General features: G+C 42.2%; 1 protein-coding gene across 1 annotated transcript in view; it reads left to right on the top strand.

The window, feature by feature from the left end:
* Positions 1 to 24,800, top strand: part of NEURL1 (neuralized E3 ubiquitin protein ligase 1) — a 126,146-nt gene that overhangs the window by 40,491 nt on the left and 60,855 nt on the right. The gene's annotated exons all lie outside the window — the stretch shown is intronic.

Raw genomic sequence — 24,800 nt, forward strand, 5'->3', positions numbered from 1 at the left:
TGCTGTAGTGCTAAGGCAAACCATGGTTTAGCCTGAATATGTGAATGTGAGGGTTCCCAGAAAGGAGAGCCACGATAAGCTATGACCCCAGGTTCATAGTATATGCTAAGCCAAACCAAACCATGTAGCAGTAGCAGAAGGTCCAGGAAGGAGCACAGCAGCTGCAATCTTCTTTCTTGGATCCCAGAGGATTGCATGCTCATGCAAAGCCAAAGTTATGTGTTCAATATGTTGCTGGTAATTATATGAGCTTGATATGTTGTTTGTGATAAAATTCACAGCTCCAACCCTTTACAACCTCGAGGGGGTCAATTATGGTTATAGCCATTTGAAAAATCTTGCTCTAATATGAGAGACATGGGGATCAGCAGCAATTTCCACCCTGGGGCAAAAAAAGAAAGAAAAAGCTTTTTGTGGGAGGGGGAGAGATTTTGTTCTGAATGTTGTATTGAAGAGAAGGTTAATCCCCCTCCATCCAGACTGGGGGGAGGGGATGACCTGTGGCTACTATTTAAAAAAACACACATGTGCAAGTGCAAATTCACTTTTAATTACAATATTTTTCCCATCCCCCTTTTTTCCACCTTGAGTTAATTCACATTGCATCTTTGCACATGGATAGCTGCATGTATCCCCAGTTCAGGCTGCTCCTTGAATTCAGAGGAACCTAGGAAGCTGTCATATGCTGTGTCAAACTGCTGGTCCATCTAGCTCAGTACTGGCCACATAGACCAGCAGCAACTGCCCAAGGTTTCAGGCAGGAGTATTTTCCAGTCATACCTGGAGACAACTGGGATCGAACATGGGATCTTCTGCATGCAAAGTTAGGGCTCTGGCACTTAGCTATGGTGCAACAAATGATCTGAATATTTTTCCAGAAACAGCTGTCTGAGGGGCAGTATGGTGTAGTGGCTAGAGTTAGTTCACTCAGCCATGAAACTCATTGTGTGGCCTGGGGCCCGTTAGGATCTCTTAGGTTAGCATACTCAGGGGGGTTGCTGCTGTGGTAAAAGAAAGTTGGGGTGGAGTTGGGAAGGTCAGAACCATATGCATCACCCTGAACTCCATGAAGAAGTGGCTGAATTAAGAAAATAAAATGCTTTTCACAATATGCAAACACTGTCAGCATGTGTGGGAAATGGTGAGAATATACACACAGAGCTTTTTAAAGGGGGAACTTACAGGAACTCAGTTCCGACACCTCTCTGGTGAGTGCCATTGCCGTTCCAAGAGGGAGGTGTTCGTGGTGCGTTCTGGCACCTTTTTTCTATGAAAACAGCACTGTACACAGTATACTATAAATTTGCCTTTAACTGAAGAATAACAAAGAAACTATATACACATGTACTTTAATAAACTGGAGAAAGAAGAGCTAAAGGAAAAGTACAAAACCTCAAAAAACTAAAGTTTTGGAGGCAAAAACACCAGGCCAGTTCACAAGATGACTTTTTGTGACTGATTGTGTTTTCTCCACCCCCAGTCGAGATGATACCTCATGCAAGGCGAATGGGACTGAATCATTCTTTCCCTCTAGCTTGTCCTAAATTAATTGCTGAAATTGTGACCTTGCGGGGGGGGGGCCAGTCACTCATTTTTAGATGACTGTACTTCGCTGTGCTTTTGCGCTGAGCCCACAGGAGAGGGCAGGTGATGCATATAAACAACTGATGAGCATGACTCAAAGTCCCGCCACTTGGTGTGCCGAGGAAGTTTTGCCAGCCGTATATCAAATAGCCATTTGTGTTGACAAGGAAAAGCGAGTCTTGTGATACCTTAAAAGACTAGCAGATTTATTTCCTGTGGCATAAACTTTCATGGATTAGCTCATTTCATGAGGGTCTTCCACTGTATGGGTTGAAGTGGAAAGCTTTGTCCATGAAAGCTTATGCCACAAATATAAGTCTGTTGAGGTTGAATTCGATTGTGACCTTCTATTCTGTTAATGGACTAGGAAGGGAGGGGGCTGTTCACCTTCGTCCTGCAGCTTCCACTGTTACTTGTCCACATTGTTTTGAAGGGCCATTGATTTTGAGTGGGTGGGTAGTTGCAGGGATAAGTGGCAAGAATGGCCTCTCCTATCTGTTAACAGAGCTGCCTGTTGGATCAAGGACTCATCTGCAGATGGAAGGACGTCTGCAGAAGAGCACACCTGGACACAACCCTTAGTACTGTAAGTGCTTCAAGACTACTGCTTTTGTGTTTGCTGTAATATATTAATGTGGGTACTACTCTGAAATGATTGAGATGGTTTTGGGCTTGAGAGGGAAATGCAGCTGTCAGTGCTCAGGGTGGCCCATGTGAATTGGCTGACGCTGAAACAAAAAGGGAGAAGGAGGGAAATTTGGACTCCCACCAGTGTGAGATCAACTCACTTTTTCCTCCTCCTTTGTTTTTGCCAAATTGAATCGATCTGAGTCACTTCTAGGAGAAACCCAACCGGTTGAATGCTGAAGCACTGCAGTGTAGGTTCCAGAAGGAGCTGCTGACTGAATAGAACTTTTTCATCCCCCCATCCATCCATCCTGGAAACAAACAACTAACTTTTCACTTTTAGTGGTTAATACTGAAAATATGATTGTCTGTTTAGTCTTGTCTCCCTAACATAAACCAGCCAGAACAAGGCAGCTTTGAAGGAAGTTTGCAGCAAGTTCCCTTATTTGGAGTAAGAGTCATTGTTTGAATGTAACTCACACTCATATTAGGGAGAGCAAGATCTTGGACAAGGTCTTACTTTACTCAAAGAACTGTGATAAGCAAGGGAAGCAAGATGAGAAAATGCTACTGAGCACTGAATATTTTTAGAAATAGGAGCAAAATGGACCCCATAGCCTTTTGTGTCAATTGGTTGTGTTTTGCTAGAATTGTCTTGGTGAGGCTTTTGTTTTTGTTTTAAAGTTCTTAGTCATATACAGTGGTACCTCAGGTTACAGATGCTTCAGGTTACAGACTCTGCTAACCCAGAAATAGTACCTCGGGTTAAGAACTTTGCTTCAGGATGACAACAGAAATCGTGTTCCGGTGGCACGGCAGCAGCGGGAGGCCCCATTAGCTAAAGTGGTACCTCAGGTTAAGAACAGTTTCAGGTTAAGAAGGAACCTCCAGAACGAATTAAGTTCTTAACCCAAGGTACCACTGTATTCTGTTCTAGGGAAATGTAGGCATCTTCAGGGTAGCAAAAGGATGATAGCAGAAGAGGGTACTTTATAAAGGACTTAATGCCCAACTGCAATCTATATCCAGATATGCACCCCCTCAACACATTTGGTCTACCTGCTACTTTCATCAGAGGATGCTGGAAATGGCCTTTGTATGCTAGCTATTCCAAGGCAAAACTGTGTGTGATCCTTCTGCCTTGTGTGGAGAGTTTTGCACTCAGTGCCACCCATTCCAAACCTGTTGGAAGATCCATGTGATGTTCCCTTTGCTTCTTCTGGGCAATGAGCCTAACAGCACTCACTTTTGTTGGAAATAGTACATAAGTAGAGCCTCCCTGGATCAAACCAAAGCTCCATCCACATCAGCATCCTATTCTCAGAGTGGCCATCCAGGTACCCATGGAAAATCTGTAAGCAGGACGTGAACACAACAGCACTCTCCCACTCATGGTTCACAGCAACTGGTATTCAGAGGAATGCCACCTCCAGCCCTGGAGGAAGTACACAGCCACCATGAGTGGTAGCCATTGATCACCTTATCTTTAATGAAGTTGCCCAATCCCCTTTCAAAACGGTCCATGTGATAGTACATTTTTGTTGCAATGAGTTCCATAAGATGTAGCTATGCTGTCACAAGGGGCAGCATCAGAGAGGACTGCACAAAAATGGTTTCAGCAGTCCTTGGTCCCCTGAGACCTTCTCCCTTGTGCTTTCCCCATAGCCAGGCTCCCTTCTGATATTAGAGCTCAGCTGGGAGAAAATAGATCTCTGGGGAGAAGACTGCAGGGATGAAATTAGTGGGAAGGGAGATGTTTCAGCATCTCCTACTTGTGCACCCATATTGCTCTTTAAATAAAACCTTCCAGTTTCGACATGATTAGGAAAGTTCTGTGTTTGAAGATGCAGAGTGTCGTGTATAAGTTGATCCCCAAATCTTTTCAGGGGGTCAAGGAAAAGGTCTATAGACCCTGTCTCTAAATGGGGGAAGGGAGGAGAACAGTTAGGGGTCAGCAGACGAATGTTTCAAGTACTCATGAACCCAAAACCCTTTGAAAGTTTATGTTGTACAATGGCTCTTTTACAAATAATTTAGAGCTTCCAGGAGGGCCTATTATCATGTAAACATTACAGCAAAATGAAGCCAGAGTTACACCATAATGCTTTTATTTGTAGCCTATCGTGAGATTTCTAGCTGACTGGCTCCATGATACGAGGAAGTTCAATTCTTCAACCTTAAGGGCATGTTTTTATTTATTTATGAGTCATCAGCTGGTGGCAGTAATATTGTGATTGAGAGATGCAATAAAGAACCAATCCCTTGTTTGTTCCTGCATGGGCTAAAAAGAGGGAACCCAATAAGTGGAAACTGAAACCTGAAGTGGCAAATTGCTACTCATTACCTCTGATTCTGGGGGACCTGTCCATGCTTTGGTGATGAATGTTAATCTGCTAAAGGAGAACACTCAGCATGTGAGGGAGCAGATTAGGAATCTGTTTTTGGCATTTCATAGTTAAGCCGCACACAGCCTCTGCCATCTGTCGTATGTCATCCAAGTCTTCTGGCTGCCTACACTATGAAGTAAGGAAGAGAAGAGTTGGAAGTGATTCTGTACTGCACTGCCTTTCCCCATCACATTTATTTATCTGCAGGGAGAGGATCATTCTCTAAATAGATGGCCGTGGTCAAAACATGATGTCTGCTTGACCTAACTTTTAGAATGGTGGTTCTCAAATATATTTTGGTGTGATTGCAACCACATTGTGGTACCAGGTAGACATGGATCACTGGTTCTGATGTCAGATCTCTCCATTTTCTCTATACAGGTTAATGGAAAGCATACACCTGTGTTGACATTTAGGGTCTTCAGTAATGGGGTTTTAGATCAAATCTATTTTCAAGGTTCTACCCACATCCTCTGGATGGACCAGGGCAAAGGCAGATTTAGGGGAGCACAACCAATTTGTTTGCACTGAGCACGAAACCTTGGAGATTATGCAGGAGGCATCATAACTATGAGATGGAATGGAAAGCGAGAAGGGGGTGGGACTCTGGCATTGCACAGGGCACTACTTATATTTGAGACCCCAAGGTCTGCCACTGACCAGGATGTGTGTATATGGCCCTCCTTTGGCAGTTCTTCTTTATCTTCTTATTTCTACCTTGGCCATCTTCTGCCACCCTGTTGCTTCGTGTCTCATTTCTTCTTGACTGTCTCCACATCTGCTTTGGCCCCTATGCTGAAAGGCATTAACTTTTTGTATATGTCTACATCAGTGCCCTAGTCTTCCGTTTCTTTTCATTTTAGTTTCCCTTATTTTCCTGGCATCTCTTCAGGCTGAATATGTGCCACTGCAGCAATTTGTTTACTTACTAATACTGATTTATAAATGTGTGTTTACTATTCTTTCCTATTCCCCACCCCAACCCCATAATACACTTTGTATGCACCAGGAGCCGTCAATCTTTCTGGACTAGTGGGCACAGTTTGAATTTTGAAAGGGTGCTGAATCTGATGACTGAGCTCCTTAGGAACATAGGAAGCTGCCTTATACTGAGATAGACCCACTGGGCATTGGGGGATAGAGGGAGCAGCTGTCTCCCCCAATCAAGTAAATAAATAAATAAAAATACCTAACTGACTAATTGTGTCACAGATAGCTTGGTTCTGCCCCTGGCAACAGAAATCCTGGCTACGCCCATGTATCTAGATAATTTCAGGCTACACCAGCCTTTCTCAATGGTGGGTCCCCAGATGTTGTTGGACTACAGCTTCCATTATTCCTAGCTAGCAGGGCAGTGGTCAGGGATGATGGGAATTCTAATCCAACAGCATCTGGGACCCACAATTGAGAAAGGCTGGTCTACATTGACTGGTAGCAGCTCTCCAGGATCTCCTACTGGAGATGCTGGGGATTGAACCTGGAACCGTCTGCATGCAAGGCAGATGCTTCCTACAGACCATTCTGTTTCAAGTCATCGCCAGTTGACTTGGCCTCTTTGCAAAGTCCTGTGGATCTGTTTACCTTGTGTCTTCTGGCTGCCCCTGTTTTGCCAATCTCTTCTCACTACAGTTGTTGCTGGATTGTCTTTCTTTTGAAGCCCATTCTAGATGGATAGTCTCTGTTTCTTTTTTGTGTGTGTGTGTTTGTGCGCATGCTTGCAGTTCTTTCTCCACAGCAGGAAGATGCATTGAACATGAGAGCGACTACCACCAGGAAGTCCTCAAGCTCCACATCATGGGCTCCTCTTGTGTGACATGGATCTTCCAGTGGATACTTGGGAAGTGTGTGGGCTGTAGGGACATACATGTTGCAATGATCATGCCAGGAGCTGTTCTAATATACCCAATAGAGAAGAGGATAGCTCACTTTATGTGTGGTATCTAATTAACCCCACTTTTGCCGAGGAAGACATAAGATGAATCCATATGGTTCCATGGCTGCTGGGAGAGCTCAGCAGTGGAGGAAACCAGGGTTTTGATTTGCAGCTGACAACTGTAATGAGAAGATATGGTAACTTACTGGGATGGGCAATATCTTGTGTGTGGTATATGTATCAATGCGTTTTCAGAGATCATGCGCTTCACAATGATTTAATAGCATTACTGCTTCTCCAAACAACTTATAGACAAATCTATGTTTCTAATGTAGAATTCAGCTAAACTTGACAACATTCCCAAAAAGGGCTTTCCTACCATTATTTCTATTTTTTTAAAGGAACGTTCACTACAAAGGGATGCTTTTCCCCTCAGCACAAAAAAAAATCAAAGATTATATCTTCAAAGACATTTTAATGGTGAGCTCAGGCTCCGAGCATGAATTACTATACACTGAGCCTGTATTGTATTTTCAAATCTCCTATTGGACAAGTGAATCCTGCCTTGTGGGCATGAAAAATGCTAAGCAGGAGCCTAACTAGCCATAAAAGCCACAGATGTTCCCTTTGACAACACTTGGAATAACTTTGAAGTAGTCTTGCCTTTAAGATGATAGCTAGGAGGGCATTTGGCTATGCTGTGGCAAGGAAGTTTCTGTTCTCAGCTTTGCCTTGTAGCACCTTTCAACTCCTATGCTGTATAAGAGTCTTTCTCAGATTGGTTACAGTCTTCTAACAGTTCTTCCAAAGCAGGTAGGAATAGGAATATCCTGACAGGTTTGTTTAGATTTCCTTTGCAAAGGTCTTACTCTGCTCTGCTATGAAGCTTGTGCGGTTTATCTGTTCAGTAGGGCTAGGGTTCATAACAGTGTAGCTCAGGTTTTTGTTTTTTGATTGCCAACCCATGCATTTAGTGATAATGACTGGGAAGGCACCATAGAATCATAGAATTGTGAGGGTCCTGAGGGTCATCTAGTCCACCCCCCACTGCAATGAAGGAATCTCAACTAAAGCATCCATGACAGATGTCCACCCAACCTCTGTTTGAAAACCTCCAATGAACGAGAGTCCGCCACGTTCTGAGGGAGTCTGTTCCACTGTTGAACAATTCTTACTGTCAGGAAGTTCTTCCTGATATTTAGTTGGCATTTCATTTCTTGTAATTTGAATCCAGAGCACCTCCACAAAGAATCATAGGGACTGTAGCTTGCTAACTGTAGCCCTCTGAATTGAGGGGTAAAGTACAGTTCCCAGGAGTCTTCTGGGGGTGGTACTTTAAATATATGGATTGTTTGCAGCAAAATATTCCTCTATAAATCAAGGTTCTTATGAGTACAGATGACTTCCGCATCCAAAGTCCACCCTTTATCTCATAACGAGTGATGGTGATGGGTATTAGTAGAGCTAGTGTGCTTGTGCCCCCTTCCTTTTGCATGTTTACTTTACTTAGAAGAAGAAGAATATGCAAAGAGGGCTTGTTATTACTTTAGCTTTCCAGCATACGCAAGGAATTGAATAAATGCTCATTCACCACAGCAATATTGGGTCTTTGAAATAATGTAAAGGTATAGAAACATTGTTCCCCAACAGAGCGTTTGATTACCATACTCTCTCCTTTCCCATCCTGGCTTGATGAAGGCTGGGAAAGCCTATATTCTGACAACATTCCAGAATTTTCAAGAAATGTGAGATTTCTTAAAGAGGTAGATTCTGAACCCACGAAATGGGTGCTTCCCTATATTGCCTGGCCTGAAGGCCATGACATTAGAAGCCAGAGGGGACCTTTAGCACTGGCCCTCTTGCAAATTTGGGACCCTGTTTTTTACAATAATGTTTCTTTACAATAACCCTTCATTCCCGAGATGGAGTCAAACTAGCCACAGACTTAGTGATGGACCTGCTCTGAGTCTTGGCATTAACATGGCTGCTATTCTGGAGTGCAGTATGAAGATTTTGTAAATTTCACAGCATCTGCAACTTTATCTGAAAATCTCTTCCACTTGCCAGTGCCTTTAATTGTGTACACATTGCTCTAAGCATTTTGTGTGTGTGTGGTGGGGGGAGGATGGAATACAAAGTAATAAATATTTTTTTCCTGAACATTTGGCAAATGTTTTGCTCCCTCAGACATGATGGGAAGAAGTTTGTTTTAAAGCAAATGGGAGATTCTCTGGATAAGTGGTGATGTTTCAGAAACAGTATTTCATGCTTTGCTGCTTTCCAGTTTCTCAAAACTACAAAGAATGAAAATTAAATAATTTTTGAAACGACACATATATAAGCAGCATCATAATTTATAAAGTAATTGGCACAGAAAACTGAAGGCTTCATATAGATGTGTGCAAGTATCTGTAAACCTCCTTGGCAGGAGATAGCTTAGAAGATCTTTGTTATGAGAAAGGAAAAGATTTGTGAGACACAAAATTAAAGAGTTGCAAAGAACTAAAGCAATCAGAGGTAGCGCAGATCGCCTTCAGCCAGCTGGTTTCTAAGCTGTCTTAATCATATTCTGAGCGAAATCCTCTTTGACTGTAGTAGTATTACAGTCTTCTCTTTGACAGGTGGTCTGCGGCTTGTCTTCTCTCATCTGCTTTGTGGACTATTTGTATTCCTAGTAGAAAAGAGTGTGTAGGCCAGGAGGGAGAAAAAGGAATAGTATATACAGGTGCTCTGAGAAGAGCACAAGAAACGTGATCTGCCTATCGGATTAGAAGGGCTACAGGGAGACTCACTGAATAATAAATACATCACGTCCAAAGGACAAACACCTCTGTTTGGAGCCCTACCTTAGGTGGTTTTGTCTTTAAGTCTTACGAGTTGTAGCTCTTCTAACATGCAAAGCACTTGATAAGCCTTCTCTAATTAATCCTGTTTTGTGTTTTGCATCAGGACTCTGCAGCTTGCAGATAGAAATAGTGGCAGATTAAGAGGAAAACAATTGCAAGCAACTAATGCTCTTTTAAGAGTTGCTGTTTTCCTTTCATTCACTCCCTCAGTGCTGGGTTTGGCTGTTGGAACATTGACAGGATCAGATTTTATTGCTGAATATGGCAACAGGACACAAGTTCAAAACAGAAACCATTTAGATAGGCGCCTGCAGCCAGCATACAGTGCAATACTGGCCTCACCAATAATATTAGAAGAAGAAGAAGAAGAGTTTGGATTTGATATCCCGCCTTTCACTCCCCTTCAGGAGTCTCAAAGCGGCTAACAATCTCCTTTCCCTTCCTCCCCCACAACAAACACTCTGTGAGGTGAGTGGGGCTGAGAGACTTCAAAGAAGTGTGACTGGCCCAAGGTCACCCAGCAGCTGCATGTGGAGGAGCAGAGACGCGAACCCGGTTACCCAGATTACATGACTACCGCTCTTAACCACTACACCACACTGGCTCTCTAAGTATCCTTCATAATATATTCAGAGAACTGCAAATGAGGTACAGCTAGCAGATCTAAGGTTGCAACCCTATGCAGACTTGAAAGTAAGCAGCACTTTGTGCGTGTGCACACACACACACACACACACACACATCTGCATTAGCCATTTTTCATTCCTGTGTGGATATAAAGGATATAAAGAAACTAGTACCTTTCTGAACAGCACCAATAAATTTGTAGCTTAAAAAAACAACACAAGCAAAAACCCACTTTTGTCATGAGAGCTTACTCAAGTTTGCTTAATGACTCAAATAGGAAAGCTATCCATGAATACATTTCCTACAGATTAAGTTCATTAAATGTGAAAAGGTAAAGGACACCTGGACAGTTAACTACAGTCAAAGGCGACTATGGGGTGCGGCACTTATCTTGCTTCAGGCCGAGGGAGCTAACCTAACAGTTTGAAAGCACACTAGTGCAAGTAGATAAAGAGGTACCACTGTGGCGGGAAGGTAAATGGCGTTTACTTAAATATATTAATATACTGAATCTACATGCTTACTTAAAAAACCCCTGTACTAGTCTTTTCTGTACTAGGCATTTAATTTTTATTTCATCTTTACAAATACATTGCTTTTTATTCCTCAGTTGACTTACCTTGTCCTATCCATCCCTCCTCCTCTTTGCTCCATCCAGCCTAAGGCTGCCATCTTCTTTTTTTAATGACCTCGCTCCTAGACCTTTAACAGGCAGACTTGCATAAATTAAACAGGCAAAGCTTCCACTTCATCTCTGTGCCAGGAAAAGCTTCATTTGCTAAAATTCTGCAACTCAGGAAACTATGAAAAGCATAAGAGCAGGGCCAGTAAAAAGTTAGCACAGTTACCCTTCTTCTCATAATATATATTTAACACTTCAGCTGTTGCTTCTATTTTAACGTGTCCTTCCCTGAACTAGAATGAGCTTGGCAGCCCCTTTTGGTTCCTCCTTTTGATCCTATAAAGGTGATAGCACCACTTCTCACTGTGCTCTCCAATATACTAATAGCCATGTAGCTCAAAAGGCATCATCCACACAGGAGAATGAGTCTTATTAGAGTGTTTGAACCATTGGATTTCTCTGAACTAAGGAGGACAACAGGTCACCAGATGAGGATGTAACATTTGACAGTGATTTCACTGGTAAGAAGAGAATTGCTCTACATTTTTCTTCATGTAATCGACATCCACATCTGGCCCTCGACTATATCGGCAATGAGTTCTAGGTCTCCCATCTTTGTTGAAAACATGTTGATTCAAACATGTCCCCCCCTCTTAATTACATAAGCATGGCTGCTAGGCATTATTCTTCCTAGTTAAGCAAAAAAATATTCCTGTTTTGACATTTAACAGCTGGACATTCTAGGAGTGTTTCCACAACAACCTGGGCAATATGTGTTTAGAACACAACATTTTTGGAAGAAAATGCAGAAACTCAGCTGGAAGCCAATATATCTGAAAATAAATATCAGTTGAAAGTGCCAAACCTTGGTGCAAAGCTCCCTCCCATTTTAATGTTTTAAATGAGCAAGAAACCTCTGCCACCTCTACTTTAAAGGGAAGCCAACACTCACCTGAAAGTTTGTTACATTTGCCTCCACAATAAACAAGACCCCTGCTCCACTTTCATGGCAGAGAATGGTCAGATGAAAGTGGAGATAGCCTTAGTAAGCACCATCAGCTATTTTTCTAAAGTTTGGGTGTCATATAGCCCTTTCTCAGGAAGGCTACCTAATTCAAGGGATAATCTCTGTTTTATAAGACATAACGGTTCCATGGCTTTAGCAGAAAATGCAACACACCTTAACTGGAGAGCCTCTTCTATGGCTCTAAATAATACATAATCTTGGGCAGTTTGCTTCCTCTTCCTCTCCAGTGTGGTGTGTGAGAATGGTGGTGACATTATGGTTGTTACTGGCTCATTCTGCTGAGGTCGTGCAAAGTTCAGTCTATTAGCAGTTACTTAGCTTATCTGTATATGTTCCTATTGGAAGGCAACTGTTCATTCTCATCTAAGAGCTCTGTAAACTAGTACCTCCTTCCTGCAATTCTCACAGTTCTCTTGCAGTCCCCCCCCACATTTCTCCTTCACATCTTGCCTTCTTTCATTTCCTTGACTTTAATGAATTTTTTGTTTTTGTTTTAAACTGTAGTAATGTCTTACCAGAAAAGTTATAATAGCACCCAGTCATAGTACATGGTAGCATGCAGTCATTCAGCTATCAGTAAACATTTGTACTGGGTGTTGGGAGTCTTTTCAGCAAGAGAGCTGCATTTCCTAGTAGACAGGGGGTTTTTTTGGGGGGGAGAGCACTTTCTGGTGGTGGGTGAGGCGAGTAGAAGTGACTCTTACCTTTGGACAGTAGGCTACAGTCTGGCCACACAAAAGTCAGAGGTTCCTACATGTACATATCCCCATTGAGTAGCACTGGCCCAAGACACTTTGCTGCCTGAGATGAACCAGAAAATGGTGTCTCCCTGGGAGCTGTAGTTTGTTAAGGGTGCTGGGTTAGAGCATGGATAGGGAATATCAGCCTCGTGGAGGCCGGATTGGCCAGCCCTCCCAGGTTTCCAGAGCCTGCTGCCCTGAGGCAATTGCCTCACTTCACCTCATGGTCCTGCCATTGAGGCAGGTGTTGTTGTTGTTGTTTAGTCGTTTAGTCGTGTCCGACTCCTCGTGACCCCATGGACCAGAGCACGCCAGGCACTTCTGTCTTCCACTGTCTCCCGCAGTTTGGTCAGACTCATGTTTGTAGCTTGAGGCAGGTAAGAGGTATTCATTATACTTCAAGGACACACCTCAGCTAGGGAAAAGGAGGTTTGTGGGGCAGGGTCTTGAGTTAAAGGGGAAAACTCACTTCATGGATTTCGGCTGCATTGCTTGAGTTTGAATCATAACCACGGGCAGTATTCCACTACCACGGTCCACTTGCACAATTGAACTCTTCCCCCCCCCACATGCCCTATGACCTCTCCATATCTGTTCTAGAGGGTTGGGAACAGATTTAAGGGATGTGCAGGGGGAGGAGAGTGTTCTGTTGCAAAAGGAGAAAGCCTTATGCTGATGGAATGACAAACTTGGTGCTATGCTGAATTCCAACCTATATACTGCAATATCCCGTGTTCTCCTTTTATGTGAGTATTTTGTGGTTTCCTCTCTTTCCCCTTTTCAATTATGTGCTTTCTGTCTGTGGGTTAAGAGGCTGGCTCATTTAACCAGCCTGGCTGAGAAGCAGGAAGGAGGCTAGGGTGTGCATTTGTTGCTGTTAAACTTGGGTACAGAATCTCCCTGAGGGGACCATGCTCCTTCAGGACCTCTATGGCTACAGCGTTACACTGGCAAGAAGTAACCCATATGAATCTTAAATTATGGACTTTGAGCACTAGATGACGCATGTACAGAATATTATTTAAAAGAGCAGGAGCAAAAAGAAAAAGAAGTACGTTCCTTGACACATATCCAAGTTATTCAATTCTGTTCAAGGAATGCCAGGGCAAGTAGTAAACAGTTCACTTGTGACTAGACAGATTTTAAAGTTTTCAGTTTAACAAATCTATTTCATGCAGTATAGAGCAAAGGAAAATATCAGAGCGTCTCCATTTGCCTCTAATTTAGATTATGAGACTGAGGCAGCTGTACTGTGTCAACTCACCCAATCTGTGTATTATTGACTACAGGGTTTGCAAGTTACAGCTTGCAAGTTTTAAGCTTTAATTGATTCATTTGGTAGGCTAATCAAATAAAACTTTAGTTGATTGATTGGTGAGACCCAACTTATTTGATACGGAAATTTATTATTATTATATTTTTTAAAAGGCTATTTTGTTTGGTTATGTTGCTGCAATAGCAACTGGAAATAAAATATTAATGATGGCTTCTGCTTCTAACCATGGCTTTCAGTTTGTTAAGTTATAAGTAATCTGACATTTCCATCAATGTCATGGAACAGCATCTATTTTGAGGATTTGGTAGTATTTAAAGGTATTTAAATTAAACCAATCAAACTGCAAATGGTTAATCAAAACAATAGCCCTAGTTTGGAGACTATAATAAGATACTCTGAATTTGGTGGGGTTTGAGAGAGAATAAAAAGGCTAGTAGCTGGGGGGTGGGGGTGGGGTTGTGAATGCTGAAGCAGGCCAGAAAAATGGTTAGCCACTGCTCCAAGTGGAGGCAAAAGTGATGACAGTCTGATTCCAGTTGTCCTAAATGTAGAATCCTTTGGAAACAATATGCAAAAGATGAGAAGGCAAAAGCTTGAGAATCTGCCAGCAGCCAAGGATCATCTGACAGCAGAACAAACTCAACTTGGCTTGAAAGCTTTATGCTCAAGAAAGTCTTGTTTTCTGAAAATAAGTTTTCTTCTTCTTCTTCATAAAGTATTCACAGAGAATATGAAGAAGAACTTAATGCAGCTTCCTAATGCAGCTCTATCAACAAGTCAAATGTGTTTATTCCCAAGACAACACAGGAACGTTTCCCCCCAAAATAAAAATAAAAACCCTACCTAAACAGGTGCACTCATTTTGCTTAATTAATTATTTTGGACCTTACCCATTGATCCAAATACTCCCAAGGTGACCTGCATAAACATACAAAACAAAATTAAAGACATTAACATTTCAAACTAAAATCCAAAGCCCTATAGGCACCTAAATGTTCAGCCAAAATCACCAATTAGGAATTAACCATAATTTATTGCTCCTTTTTGGTTTATAAATTTTGAACTCGTTCTACTATAATGTCATGAATGCAAATACCGGTAAGTCTGGTGGCAGCAACAAGCAGCTCCGGCTCGCCCAGTCCTACCCATTGCCATCCCACCACCACACTTACCTGACCGGGGGATTCTGGATCGTGGGCTCTACTGTTCAAAATGGAAGCCTCAGTGATTGCCCTCTCCTGCCGGAAACAAACCAGGATTGCTCCAAGAAAATGCATGTGGGGAAAAGTAGCGCTAGAGCCAGTGTGGTGTAGTGGTTAAGAGTGGTAGTCTCGTAATCTGGGGAACCGGGTTCGCGTCTCCGCTCCTCCACATGCAGCTGCTGGGTGACCTTGGGCCAGTCACACTTCTCTGAAGTCTCTCAGCCCCACTCACCTCACAGAGTGCTTGGTGTGGGGGAGGAAGGGAAAGGAGAATGTTAGCCACTTTGAGACTCCTTAAAGGGAGTGAAAGGCGGGATATCAAATCCAAACTCTTCTTCTTCTTCTTCTTCTTCTTCTTCTTCTTCTTCTTCTTCTTCTTCTGGTGGGCCACTCCCTTACCCACTTGTGATTGGCCAAGTAGATAGCCAGTCTATCAGGATTTTTCTTCACTTCTCACTTCCCTTTGTGGCCTCCCATTTATGCATTTTTCACCTGTGCCCCCCTTGGAATATCCTGCTCCCCCCAGGGGTCATATGGTCCCTGGTTGTGAAACACTGTTGTGTATGCACATGCACATGCACACAAGTATTAGCAAACTTGCAAATACTTGCAAAAACTTGCAAAACTGAAGCTCTTTTGTTATCTCTTCAAGCTGTATGTGTTTCATGTGATTTAGGAAATTGCCCTATTCAAGGATAGCAGCTAGTAAATTCTTTGTATGTAAACTGCAGCCTCCAGGCACAACAATTTAAAAATAAAAATGAAAATTCTTTCATGTCTTTAAGCATGTTTCTTTGCATGAATCCTTAATGTTTGCTGATCACAATCTAAAGAGACCAAAAGGCCAGCCTTCTCCAGCAAGGCGAGGCCGTCCTCACACCAGCTCCCCTCCTCTTTTACAACTCCACGCATTCCAGACCACATTGTACCGTGAGAGTAGTAGAGTACCACTGCGAGATGTGTGACTCAAGGACATAGAACAATAATATCTCTTAACTTCTGGGCTGAGATGGATGTGGGATAGTAACTATTCTAGTACTAGCAGTTTGTCCAACCAAAAAGATGGTGGTATATATGGAAACAGGACCACAAAGATGGACAGGTAACTGGATGAGTGCCAGTCCCAACTTTCCTTCTTAGTCACCTATGCAGCCTCACTTTTCTTTTCTGTGACTTCTGTTCCTTTCCTCTCTATATCCCTTGCGATTTTTGTGTTTTCACCGCTTCATTCATGGCTTACCTCAGGTCACTGCCTCTTCCCTCTTTTCCTTTTTGCCCTGTTCTGCTGTAGACCATTCCTGTGCCTTTGTGACAGTAGCAGCCTTTGCGCCATCCCATGCTGTTGCCCCAGGCCTCTTTGCTCCTTCCCTTCAAGTGTTATGTTTGGCAGGTATGCAGTGAAGACTGCTCATCTCGCTTTACTGGCTGAGGGAGCTGGCGTTTGTCCGCAGACAGTTTTTCTGGGTCATGTGGCCAGCATGACTAAGCCACTTCTGGCGAAACCAGAGCAGCGCACGGAAACACCATTTACCTCCTCGCTGGAGCGGTACCTATTTATCTACTTGCACTTTGATGTGCTTTCGAACTGTTAGGTTGGCAGGAGCTGGGACCGAGCAACGGGAGCTCACCCTGTTGCAGGGATTTGAACCACAGACCTTCCGATTAGCAAGCCCTAGGCTCAGTGGTTTAGACCACAGCGCCACCTGTAGAGGCAGGTATAAAGCCAAGGTTTCATTCAATAGCATTGGCAGGAGTGTGAGGAATTCACTCGGAAGAGGTTTTGCTCAGTTCAAGGGATCAGCAGAGAAGCTGAAAGTTACCTGCTGTATAACATGGTGAGCTAGCATGATAAAGTGCTAGACTAGAGGATCTCTCTGTAAACTTGTATCTCCCTGGTAACCCTGAGATCACTGGTTTTACTGCAACTGCTTTTATATGTTTTATTTGTGATTGTTTTTAGAATGTTGTAACTCTATTAGATTGCTTTTGCTTTGCTTTTGTTTAAAATTGTGTATTTGTTTGCCTCTCTGAGCTCCTTGGGGAGGAAAGGCCAAGATATAAATGTATTATTATTCTTAATAAAAAGACCTCACCATAGCCTTATTTGGAAATTGTAATCATGTTGGAGCAGTGGGGCTGTGTGCACTGACTCTGCTGCTTCCATACATAATCTTGCAGCATTCACTGGCAAGGTATGAAGAGGGCTTGTAAGCATGTTCACATGAATACACTTCAAGCCTTCCCATGATCAAGAACCCTGCTTTATCAGGGTTTCTAATCAGAGGCAGCAGGGGTGGGGTCAGCATGTTAAAGCAAAAATGCCTCTTCAGACCTTGTTGGCAAATGTGGCACGTGGCTCTTTGATTCTAACATTTCATGAAAGATATTCTGTACTCTTGAGCATTTGCAGGTTCACATAACACAATGGATGTTCCCCTCCCCCCCCCGAACTCTTTTACATCTCAAAACTCCACAGAAACAGATCCTTCAGCTCCATTGGGTCCCATGTTTTTATATTGTTATTCTGGCAAATTTGGTCTATTCCAAGGATTTTCTGGTGGAACAAATTTAGTCTAAGCTCTCTGTCAGTCTTGCATCCGTCAGTACGAGGAGCCAGCAGGATTGGGACAAGTCAGGCCAGCAAAAAGAAGTTTCTTCCAATCTGTTAACGTTTACACCACACATTGCTGTTGTTTGATTAGAAAACAATATGTTTGATTAGAAGATATTTGGCTTGTTGCATTTAGGGTGAAAGGCAGAACATAAAGACTCAGGGTGGACTTGGGTACAGAGTAGATCAAATGTACCTTTCCGGTGGAAGCTTTATCAAGTCCCTTGGTTGTGATAGTCTTTCTTCAGTGAGTTTGACCCCTCTCTGTGTTGCCTCTAGTGGAGAGTGCAGGTTTATTCATACTGGGTTTACCCATTAACAGAAAAAAGCATCATTTTCTATGTTTTCCCTCTGTTGTAAAACATGATGAACAATGGAGAGCTATTATTCACTAATTCATATTTGCTTTGTGTAAGTTAATATAAAAATGTTCAACCAGTAGATTGTCTTGGGGAGGCTCATAGGACAGAGAATGACTTGTCACAGTGTTGTTGTTTTTTTGTTGTAACATAGAGTTGGTTTCATATTATACCTGGAATTCTTGTATTGTTCTGCAATGAAGTTTTATGAGAAATATTGGTTTTCAAATAATGTGGTGATGTTCCAAGAGCAAGGGGCCTTTTTTTGTTCTTTTCCTATGTTAATTTCCTTTCTTGATAACCATACATACTTGCTGGGTGACCTTGAATGTTCAGGGCTTTAAAATAGGTTCACTGCAGACCTTAACAGTTATGGCAATCTGACGAAGTAAGCTTGTGTGCAATTAGATGAAGGCTTGTTCAGCTCTCTTGCCTTAGAAATCCTTTTAACTGCTTATCTCAACACTGGTTTACTTCATTCTTCTTTCCTCTTTTATCAGCTATGCAGATGGTACCCCAGTAATGGATAAAATAAAGCAATGTTAAGGGTAGGACTTCCAGTATTTGGTGAGAGCGTGATGAAACAATCACACATATATTTCTCTTTTAAGAACAGTTTCTACAGGCCAGCAGGAGCCTTGGAGAAGTAAATGGAATAATAGGTCTGATTTTCTGTCCTGTGTGCCTACAGTCACTTTACACACTGCTTTTTAGGCTTATGAGAGTAAGAAGCATGTGTTTGTAAAAAAACCCATGTGTATCAAGAAGGTATACTTGCAATGGTGCCATGCTCCCTGTTGCTGCTTCCCTGTGAAGTGACCATTTGGCAAAACTAGTCCCAGATTGTGTCAGGCTGCTGAAGCCGCTGATTTCATTTTACTCTGTGTTTGGTTTTAAAGTAGAATAGATGAATTAGGATGTTGAATTGTCCACGCGACAGTTTTAGGAACCAAACAAGGTTATCAATGGGTAAATCCTGGAATCAAGTATGTGCACTGCCAGTTGGTCTCCAACTCTCTTTGCTCTGATACGAAGTGAATATTCCACTATACTAGAAACAATGTACTTTTCCATTAACCAGATCACACAATGGTGGTAAAAGGGTAGATTTAAAAATAAAATGTAGACAGCTGATGCCCTTATTATAATATATGCAAACAAATATTTGCAGCTGAGACACATGCCATTTGCACTGCAAAACCAAATGAAACTGACACCAGGTTTTTACCAAATATATACCACAAAGATAATTGCTAGCAAAGATTTTCTACCCTTAACTTACCCCATTGCCCCTGTTAATTGAGACCTGTGAAGCTCAGCTTCCAGCAGCAATTGTTCAGATTTTCCTAATGCATTACCTCCAGAAAAATGGATGGCATTAGCTGACAACTCTATCCTTAACAGCCTTCCTTTCCAATACATCTTCTTCATTCCCTTATTACACGGATATCTTCTCAATATATTTTCTCATCATCCCATAACCTTTCAGTTGCCCTAGTTGAAGATGGCAGTACCCTGCCACACAGTCATGCTATCTCTAACTCTGCTGCATGATTGACATGTACAATGGGCAAGTACGATGAACATGCATTATGGGGAACAAGTTTGCAGCAGCAGACTCCACCTCTGCTGTTTCATATCTACTTTTGCAGTATCCTCAGTCAAGCACACAAGCTTAGGTACATACAGTTTGTATGCATGTAGGCCTGTTGCAGATGTGCAGACACATACATGCATGGCAGGGGGTGGGGCTTGCTACTCTCATCCTGCTCCCCTTTAGCTTGTTCATTATGTGGTAGAAGAATTTTGTGAAAGACACTTATATGTGACCAAATTTCATCATTTAGGTATGGCTGGGCATACCGTTTTCATCCTGATTCCCACTGTCCAAGCAAGCATAAGAACATAAGAAGAGGCTTGTTGGATCAGACCAAATATCTGTCTAGTTTGGTGGCCAACCTGATGACCCCGGGAAGCGTACAAGCAGGGCTTGAAGGTGGTTCATCTCTCCCACAGTAGCCCCTTAGCAAGAGGTTATCAACAACGATTAGCCCTAATTATATATTCACTTTGTTTTTCGGGGATACTTTGCTCCTCTGTGCAGACAAAATGGAGGTCAAAGGAAGGCCATTAGCTATGGACCCAACTGAGAACTCTGGTATGACTTGAGCTGCTTTGGTTCAGAAACTGCAGGTAATGCTCCAGGAAGCATTAACAGTATGTACCCAAGAGCCTCATGCAGATCAACTTGCTGAGGGTTGTGGAGGATTGGTGAAGGAGTCTGCTGACATGATGCTACTTCCTCCAACCATGTGTGATTCCATTCGCTGTTCTGAGGAGCTTCCACATGTCTGAATGAGAGTGAAGATGAGGCTACTTAGGAAGAAATGAAGTCCTTCTTAGGGAAGCAGTAGGAGTTGGGCAGCCACTGGGCCTGTACGTGACTACTTTTCATCTCGCATCCGCAGACAGGTGTGACCAGGCAAGGAATGGATTCCCTTAATTGCTAACAAAACAAAGATGAAATAATGGGGGCAGGCAATAATTTATGTTGCCTACACATTCCCAAATATTTACCCTTCTGAAATGGGCCCTCTAATGACCAGGATATCCTGCTGTTATCTTTTGGTGAAACACCACAGCATCGTCTCCAGCTCATATGCTCTTCTATGTTATCTTGTTGTCTTAGGTTGTGCAAAGATGCAGAGAGGAAGCTGGGGTTCAGCTGGCAGATGGAGGAAAAAGGGGGTTTCTGGGTTTGGCCAAGTATAAATCTTATAAAGCTTGTCTAAATCTTGAATAAATCTTGGCCAAGTATTAATCTGATGAAGCTTTAAACAAAACTTGAAATTGGAACCTTTTGTGCAAAAATCACGTCAGTTTTGCTTGAAAGAAACGAGCACACAAAATGGCTTAGTGTGGTGTCATGGCTGAGAGAATTGGATGTGAGCCAGGAAGTACCTAACTAAAATCTCTGAATTATTTATTTCATAAAATGTATGCACCTCTTGATTGTAAAACAAACAAACAAACAAACAAACAAACAAACAAACAAACCTCAAAGCAGTTTATAAAAAAAGATATAACACTAAAATTATCAATTGAAAAATTAACAATTATTGAAAACTCAAAAAGTTAGAATAACAATAGACTAATAGGGGAGTGTGTGTGTGTGTGTGTGTGTGTGTGTGTGTGTGTGTGTAGAATAATAGAATCACAGAGTTGGAAGGGACCCCGGGGGTTATCTAGTCCAATCCTCTGCAGTGCAGGAATCTCAACTAAAGTATCCATGTCAGATGGCCATCCAACCTCTGCTTAAAAACCTCCAAGGAAAGGAGAGCCCACTACCTCACAAGGGAGTCTGTTCCACTGTCAAACAGCTCTTACTGTCAGAAAGTTCATAAATAGATATATATTTATTTTCTAAGGGGGGGAAACCAGTTATCACTGTATAGTTAGGGGTGATGTCCAATATTAGCCATGAAATTAATGGGCATGGTTTTAATGGGTCTGCTCTGAATATGACTTAGTTGGACATCACCCTAGGTATCCTAAGTGCTGAAGTTGAATTCTGTGAGCCTGAAGGCATATGTGCTTAACAAGCCCTCTGTGACTTTAATAGCTGACATAATATTGCTAGTTGTTCCTCGTGCTTTCACGAGGGGCTTCTCAAAGAACAGAAGCCTTAAGGAAAACCCAGTGAATGGCGTAATGGGACCAGTTCAAAGAGCAGGGGAGACAACAAGTTACAAACAAGTGAGACAGTAACAGCCAAAGGTGGTACCTTTAAAAATAATTACACTAGTAGTATTGGAGAGAAAATAAACCCATTAATAAGTGAGGAAGGAGCAAAGTCAGGTTGGTAATTACTCTGGATGTTAAAAGCTAACCTTGAAGCAAATTATTAAATTGCATCCATTGGATAATTGCTTTAATTACTTTAATTAAGAGCTTAAAAGTTAGATGTGAACACGGAAAAAGAGAATGGTTGTGTCTGTGAGGAGGCGGCGAAACATTGCATTGTGCATGGCATGCCAGCCAATCTCCAAGCAGTGTGAGATTCCAGGGGTTTGAGGTGCTTTCCCAGAGTTTGACTTTCTTGTAATGAGAAACAGCAGAGACTGTGTTGTTATTACGATAGTTGGTTTATTTACACACATATATACAAACCGAGCCTACGATGGCAGGGCTCACAGCATTAACACACCAAAACGTCTTTTCTTCTCCTGTAACCACAGCCTTGGTTTTAAGCAGAAATCAAGCATGGCTGCCACTCTCTGGCTTCTTCCGGCTTCCATCTCAGGGACGCTCCACCCCAGCTTTTGTCTTTCTCACTACCAGCCAGGTGAGGGAGAGGGCCCACTCATTTATTAAAAAAAAAGAGAGAAAGGGAAATAGAACTGCATACAATGTGTATATGCTGATTTATATGTACAGATTGAAAACATGATTACTGTAATTTAAGTCGAAATACAATATATTGCACCATAGTAATTAAGACTGAAAAGGTGTCTGCTGCCCAGGTGCAAACTTGTTGACAGGAAACATCTCACTTGTCATAGTTCCTTATCTTTAAACCAGTGTGCACTAGACAGCCCTTCAAAATAGAGGACTCCTTCAAATGGAGGACTGCCCTTGCCTTGCTCTAACTTCTCTGTAAAGCAGAGCAGTGGCCACCCAACACAATCTTGTGTGAATGTGTTGCCAGAAATATAATTTTCATGCCTATCTCAGATGCAATGCTGCTTCAGTGCAGTGTGCCCATTCATTCAGCTGCTAGTCATCAATCATGCAGAAATTCTGTACATAAAGGTTTGGTTATGGCTTATAAAATGCCTTTTAATAAACTACTGCAGTGGTAATCTAGTGCTTCTGTACAAGCAGATGTCCACCGAATAATTAATTATTTCACTTTTTTAATTATAAAAAATAGGGAATTTAATTGTGTGTTCAAAGACAGGGAGGTCTTCTTTTACAGATTACCCAGGTTCTCCCTGTGCATGCCTTTGTACTGAAATTTGCTGCTGAGTCTGCAGCTTCAGCAATGCAGCTACAGCCCTGCTCTTGCAGTATTGCTAGAAATGCAGCAGCAGAATTAAGCAGGCACTCTGGCTGCCAAGAAACTGTTGTAAAAATGCAAACTGCAGAAGGGAGAGAGTTTCAGGCATATATCTATTACTGGTTCATGAAGAGTAAAGGTATCTCAGGGCTTTTAACACTAGGAACTATTGCACCTTCTTAATGTTAGCACCCTGCCTTACTCCTTCAGTGTTTTATAGGGAACGGTATGTGGTAGGGATAGAGAACCTCCATTTGGAATGCAATCCCTCCCAGATGGAGGGAGAATCTGTGACCAGTAGTGTAGATGATTGTCATAGGACAAGAAACTTCATTTTTTGGGTGCAGAGAAATAGATTTAAGATAAAGAATAGGGAAGCAGTTAAAAACTCAAACAAGTTGCCCAGGAAGGTTATAGGATCTTTTTTTCTTGGAAATATCACCATCATCATCAACAACAACAGCAGCAGCTGGTCAATTGTCAATGATTTTTTAAAAAATCCTGGAGTAAAGAGTATTCTGCATATTCTAAGGAGGTTTTCGGTTTCCCTTAAAAAAGAGGATTTGTAGCAACCCTGCATGAATTGAAAATCTTGCGCAGAAAATGATGTAACCTGCTCATATTTCAAACTCATTTTATTCTACAACGCAGAAGATGTCTTCAACTCAGGCTAAGGAACTGTCTCAGCTGCCACTGACTTTATCAAATAATTGCATGGCCGGAAGGCAATTGAAGATGACCTAGTATCACCATCTCAGGATTTTCCATAGCTAAGGATTCCATCCTACCTTTGTGATTTCCAAATTGTTGGCTGTTAGATTGCCATCCAGAAGTACAGAGGTCATTTGGTAAGGTGCTTTCAAGGTTGGGTCAAGATAGGTGAGGGAACTACTACAGCAGCAAATTGGTTCTTGTTATAGAATATCATTCTTACACAAGCAGAGATCAGGATCAACCAAGACTGCACAATGCCAAAAGTATATGTGTAAAGGAATTTAGGCTGCGAGCCCCTACCCATTTATCTTGCACTAAGCTCCATTGAACTCAATAGGACTTATTTCAGAGTTGGCATTTATAGGAGTGCCTCATTCATTATTGTTGTGGCTTAACCAAGCAATTTCTTCTTGCTTACACATAATTCATTGGCTGATGCATAGACATTCCACATTTTTCCTGGGAGAACTCTATCTTCTTCAGTCAAGGCATTCTGCTTCCTGCTTCCTTACCCGCATCTTCAGATTGCACCTGTTATATGTGTTCTCACTGATATTGTTAAATCTAACTCTTATCTGCCTGTACTATCTTATGTACCTGTGAAGAAAGTGGTTGTTACTTGCACTGTCTGCATAACCATGGTTTGACTGTAACCCTTTCTTAGCTAGAGTGTAGGTGGCAAACCGTGGTTTGCATAACTGTGCTTGTTCTGGAACTTGAAACTTCAGTGTAAAGTTAGTTTGATTTTATGTTCTGGTAGAGCTAGGTTCTTATTTTGTTAATAGAGGTGGGGAAGGATAACATTCTTACACCAAAGCATTGAGGGGCAGAATGGGGGTTCATGCCTTTGAACCCTGCCCCACACCCTGCCCATACCAGCCTGCCTCCACAACTCAGTGCGTTTAATAACGCTCACTGCAGTCAATCAGTGGAGGTAATGGACTGAAGAGCAGGCTGCATTGTGTCTGAGCTGAGCCTGCAGTCATGCCACAAAAGCTAGTCTGAGGGGGGTGGAGGAAAATATTTTGCTATTACAGTCCAGGGTGGACCATTCTGCATTTCAGACACTTCTCCCTTGCTCTTAAATAATTAATAATTAACCAGCAGAGGAATCTGGGCCAATGATTTCTGGTAATGCACCTATTTCAGTTTGGGTTTCTGCCTGCCATACCCACAGATATATGTAGGAGCGATGTGCTGCATGGAAGTATTTCTCCTTTTCAAAAACTTCATTTTTATATTTAAA

The sequence above is a fragment of the Podarcis bocagei genome (assembly GCF_964188305.1).
Source record: "Podarcis bocagei genome assembly, chromosome: 4".
NCBI classification, from domain to species: domain Eukaryota; kingdom Metazoa; phylum Chordata; class Lepidosauria; order Squamata; family Lacertidae; genus Podarcis; species Podarcis bocagei.